We start from the raw sequence: 6,228 nt of genomic DNA on the forward strand, positions 1-6,228 counted from the left end.
TATGAATGGGTAAACAAGATGTTGTCTATACACACACTGGAATATGACTCAGCCATGAAAAGAAGTGAAACATTAATAGATAGATAAACCTTGAAAACACAAAAGGCCACACAGTATGTGATTCCATTTATGTGAAATGTCCAGAACAAGCAAACCCAGAGACAGAAAGTGGATTCATGGTTGCCCGGGACTGGAGAAGGGGTAGGATGACTACTGATGGGGTTGGGCATCCTTTTGGGGTGATGAAAATGTCCCAGAACTAGACAGAGGTGACAGTTTTAAAACTTTATGAGCATATTATAAACCACCGAATTACACATTTTAAATGGGTATATTTTGTGGTATAATAAAAACCTCAAATTTTTTTAAAAGGTCAACAAACTAGGGAAAGAATGGAAGCTACTCATAAAGAACCCCCTGATGACATCCAATAAGACCCCTTAGTGGTGAAAGGCACAAGACAGGAATGCCCGCCTTCACCATGTCTGTTCAAAGTAGCACTGGAGGTTCTAGTCAGGGCAAGAAAATGGAATAAAAGAAATCCAAAATGGAAAGCGAAAAGTAAAGCTATTTCTTTTTGCAGACAAAATAATCTTGCATAGAAGGTACTAAGAATCCACTAAAAACTTATCTGAACTAATAAATAAGTTCAGCAAGGTACCAGATTACAAGATCAACATATAAAAATCAATTTTATTCCCATATATTAACAATTAACAAGCCAAAAATAAAATTAAGAAAACAATTTCATTTACAACAGCCTCAACAAGAATAAAATACTTAGGAATAAATTTAGCAAAAGAAGTTAGAAACTTATACTCTAAAAAGTGCAAAACATGTTGAAAGAAATTAAAGAGCTAAATAAGTGGAAAGACAACTTATATTCATGGCTCAGAAGACTTAATACGGTTAAGATGTCAATATTCCCCAGCTGATCTACAGATTCAATGTGGTGCCTATCAGAATCTCAGCTGGCTTTTACTTGTCTACTGACAAACAGATTCCAAAAATAGTATGCAAACTCCAGGGGCCCAGAGTAGCCAAAACAATCTTGAAAGAGAACACGCCTGATTTCAAAATTACTACAAAGCTACAGCAATCAGAACAATGTGGTACTGGCATAAGGCTGGGCATTTAAATCAAAGGAATAGAAATGAGAATCCAAAAATAAACCCACATATTTACAATCAATTGAATTTTTACAAAGGTGACAAAACAATTCAATGGGGAATGAACAGCCTTTTCAACAATGATGCTAGGACAACTAGGATGTTCACATGCAAAAGAACAGAATTGAACACCTATCTTACACCATATACAAAAATTAACTCAAAATAGGTCGAAGACCTTAAAGATGAGAGCTAAAGCTATCAAACTCTTAGAAAGAAACATAGGGATAAATCTTTGTTACATTGGACTAGGCAATGGTTTCTGAGATAAGACACCAAAAGCACACGCAACAAAAGAAAAAAATTGATAAACTGGACTTCATAAAAATAAAAGGCTTTTGTGCTTCAAAGGACATTATCAAGAAAGTGAAAAGACAGCTCACAGAATGGGAAAAGATACTTGTAAATCATATAGCTGAAAAAGGACTTGCATCTAGAATATATAAAGAATTCTTACAATGCATTAATAACAAGATAACCTATTTTAAAATGGGTTAAGGGTCTGAAAAGACATTTCTCCAGAGATGCACAAATGGCCAGCCAATAAGCATGTGAAAAAATATTCAACATCAGGGGAAATCAAATAAAAAACACAGTAAGATACCACTTCATGACCACAGAATGACTATGACTAAAAAGACAGAACAAGTTGTGTCAGGAAGAATGCAGACCATCCAGGAGGGAATGTAAAATGGAGCAGCCACTTTGGGAAACAATCTACAGTTCCCCCAAAAGTTTACCACAGTGTTAACTGGCAATTTCACTCCTAGGGGTTCAGAGTATGCCACCCCAAAATACACCACTCTGGCATAAGGATTATTTCAAACAGAAGACAACTGAGAAAACCAGACACAGGATGAGCTGAAAGCAGAACATAAACTCCTGTGAGGGTGCCCCCCAAACCAGGAAGAGAGCCCCCTCATCACTGGGGACAAGATGGCACCAAGAGAGAATCTGCACACAAAGACCTTACTAACTCGCCTGAATTTCCACTAGTTCCCCATGTTTACCTTCCCACAACTTGATGCCCTTAGAAAGTCAGTCCTTTTCCTTTGTCGTCACTCCTCTAAGATTTACTGTTCTTTTGTTCAGATGCTACTGAAGCCCAAATCCTCACCACCCCAGTTACCCATCACCTAGTTCTCCCGTGTGATGGGCACTACTTGTTTCACTCTTATTAGTTAGGCTGCCTTTCGTCAGTTTAAATCACAGGAACCCCAAGGAGAACCTAGGAGAGTAAAGGGACAAAGTTAGGTTCCTCCTCCCCTGTGATATCCAAGAGAAAACTGTACATCTACACTGAAACTTGCATATAAACATGCATAGCAGGATTTCTCACACCAGCCAAAGGCGGAAAGAACCCTAATGTCCATCCGCTGATGAACAGACATACCAAACAAAACAATAAAATATTACTCAGCCATGAAAAGGAACGAGGCACTGACACTTGCTACCACATATGGAACTTGAACACATGGAGGTCATGTGACATGTCCAGAAGAAGCAATCCACAGAGACAGAGAGTGGGTTCATGGGTGCCAGGGACAGGGGAGGAGGATGGGGAGTGACAACCAAGGAATACAAGGTTTCTTTTGGGGCAATGAAAATGTTTTAAAATCGATTAATGATAGTTGCACAACTCTATGAATATACTAAAAACCACTGGATTGTACACATTAAAACAAGTAAATCATACATCAATAAAGCAGTTTGCAAAAAAAAAAAAGATAAAAGGAAAAAGATTAGAATATTTACTAAGATAAAGTTTTAAAATTTAGGAAAAAAAGTTTAGAAAGAATTTCCAAACTTTCTTCCCTCTCCCTACCCTGACTTCCAGTGCAAGCCCACCCTCAATGGCATTCCCATGGACTGCACTTCCCCTGGTTCACAACCAGCACAATTCCAGCAGTCACTGCTCCTTTTGCCAAGATGGAAAAAGAAAGATGGGTAGCTGGCTAAGGGCATTCTGGGTAAAAACAGGGGGGGCGGGGGGAGAAGGAAGAAAGACAGCATTCCAGAGACTTAGTCCCCAACAAGAGGGGGCCGCATAACCTGGTGTCCAGGCCAGGTCTTTTGCGCACGAAGGAGGTACAAGCTCATCAGCAGGAAGACTGCCCTGTCTGGCGGGGGACAGCCTTGACTCCTCAGGCGCAAAACAGCCCTTCTTCCAGGGCTGCATCTAATTGCTTACTTAGCCCCTCCCAGTTTAACCCCCAGGGACATTGTGGCAGATCCAATTCTCCAAGCTGGTACACCCCACACGCTCTTCCCATGTGATGCTAATATGCTTGCCTCCCTTCAAGAGGTGGGGTTCTGCACCCCCTCGCTGTCCGCAGGGGTGGGCCTGTGACTTTGGTGGGAGGGGTGCTATGTGGCTTTCTAGGTTAGGCCGTAAAATGCAACTCAGATTCCACCTGGTACCTTCTGAGACAGTCACTGTTGGAACCCAGCTGCCATGCTGTGAGGAAGCCCAAGCCACACAGGCCACAAGTAGGTGGCCTGCACCAACAGCCACACCTGAGCAAGGAAGCTTTCCTTCCAGCCCCAGCCATCACCTGACTCCAACCACATGACTAACTCTGAATGAAAACTGCCTAGCTGAGCCCAGTCAACCCTCAGGACTATGAAACATAATAATAAAATGACTGTTAGAAAAACTCAGTCTCCGCCCTAACCAGTTTGGCTCAGTGGATAGAGCGTCTTGTTAGAAAAACTCAGTTTCCAAGTGGCTCATTTCACAGCAATAGTTAAATGAAACATCCTTCACCCACACCAGCAAAGGTGGTGGGTCCCACAGGGCAGCACTGCATTGCTCCATTAGACCAGCGTTTACTGAGTGCTTCCTCTGGGCCAGGAAAGGCAGTAGGCACTGGGTGCATGGAGGTCAATCCAGAAACAGGTTCTGCCCATCTCCACCCACATGAGTTCCTAGTCTAGTTGGTGACACAGATACAAACAAGTGGATATACACAGTATTAAAGGAGAAAACAGGGTGGGGGCCTGCACAGCTGGGGTCAGGGAAAGCCCCCGAGGGCATTTCTAGGCAGGGCCTGTGGAGCACTGGAACAGCACTGTGGTAGCCGAGTCCCTCCAGGTGCAGAGTACACAAGAAAAAGGAAGGAGCCAGGGGGTTGGTGTGGGTGACAGAGATCTGTGGGGACCACACCACCAGGCGGAGACCACAGGGAGGGGATAATGAAAGCCATGGGGGGCGTTTAAGCACAAGACAATGACCATGTACTGTACTTAGGTATGAGGAAAGCGGTCGAAGCACCATCTACTCTCAAGCACTGCCTCTCCTCTCACAGTGCTGACAGGGTACTGATGGCTACTTTAGAGATGACAAAAAGCAGTGAATCCTGATCAAGTGCTTACTGCTAGGTAACACATCACCATTTTCATCGGTTACACAGCTGGTTATCAGTGATTTTATGAGGCTCAGCTTATCTGTGCAAGCCCCTGCGCCCAGACCTCATGCAACCTCTTGCTCTCGGCTCTTCCCATTTCAGAGATTAGGAAATCATGGCTGAGACGTTCAGTAACCTGCCCCAAGTCACAAAGAATAAGAGGCTCCAGAGCCACAAGTCTCCTAGGCAGAGACTGGCCCTGGCTCACCATGTCTGACATTTGCATACTTGTTCCTTTATTGACCAGCAGCCCCTAAGGCCCTTTAGGACCGTCACTGTTGGGTTTCTACTCACAACCAGGCCCTCAGGGACTCCCACAGAGCCAGGCATATAGGGGACCCCACATGTAGGCTTTCTCCAAGGAAACCAACTCAAATTCACTCAAAGGGGCACCTCCCCAAACCGTCAACAGGGGTAACAGGAGCACCCAGGGCAGCTGGCTGCTGTGAGGGTTCCAGAGCCTCAACATTGGGCAAGGCAAAGTCAACAGCCAAACCCAGCAGCAATCCAGGCAGGCTGGCTGGGGAATCTGTCCTTCCATCCATGACACACAGCAATCTTCCAGGCCAAGAGTGCTGCCCCAATGACACCTGGTGCACAGGAAGACCACCACCAATGCCCCTGAGCCAAGAGCACAACACACACACACACACTCTCTCTCAACCACCCCGCCTCCCTCCAAACGGTAAGGCCAGCCACTGACCCCATGAGGCCTGTTTCCCTAAATGCCCCTTAAGAAAGGAGGATTAACTCTCTAAGACCCCTTTGGATTCAGCCACCCAGCACCAGGCCACAACTGGCTGGAGAGGTCTAGCCTTGCACCCAATTGCCCACACCCTCTTTGGCACCAATGCAGAGCCTGTTGCTGCCCCTGAGAAAGTCCCTGGTGGGAAAGAATGGCCAGCCCTGCCCTCCACAACACCTGCCCATGTTCTGCTAAGACATGGGGCCATGACCAGGCCGAATACCCCGCGAAACTGCTGCACCTCATTGGGTGAGTACCTTCCTCCCTGTTGGCCTCAGTGGCACCACCCACCCATTCGGTGAGGACCACTTGCAGAGTCTGTGGACCTGTCTGGTAGGGGCCTTAACTGCTGCATCCCCAGAAGGAATCACCATGCACTAAAAGTCACATTTACTGAGCCCCTAGCAGGTGCATTACTTCATTTCATCCTCACTAGTGTCCTAGAAGGTGAGAGCAGGTCCACACTGTCTTACTCAATATTCTCAAGTCAAGAAACCCCCCAAAAGTGAAAGTTTTTCGTCCCTGCTTTGATCTGGCAAGAAGCTCTTAGGTATCGTTCTTGATCCCAGACGGCCTAGGTGAGTTTGGTCAAGCATCACAGTTCCAAACTCCACAGACAGATCCATAAACCGGAAAAGCTCGGAATTCCAAATCCTATCAGGCCTCAAGGATTTGGGGTAAGGGTCTTGGGCCTGCTTTCCCGGACAGAGGGGAAGAGGCTCCTAGAAGTAACTTCGAGTCCCCGGGAAAGGCTGGTCTAACTCTACCCGCCCTCAAGAAACCTATGCATCCCACCCCACTCCGCGTGCCGAGTTCGAATCCCGCCCGGCATCTGGCGGGAGGGCGACTCGGCGGTGCCCCGCACCTGGGCGCTCGAGAGCGGGATGCGGCGCTGGGTCCCAAGCAG

Source organism: Myotis brandtii, unplaced genomic scaffold (genome assembly GCF_000412655.1).
Source record: "Myotis brandtii unplaced genomic scaffold, ASM41265v1 scaffold236, whole genome shotgun sequence".
NCBI classification, from domain to species: domain Eukaryota; kingdom Metazoa; phylum Chordata; class Mammalia; order Chiroptera; family Vespertilionidae; genus Myotis; species Myotis brandtii.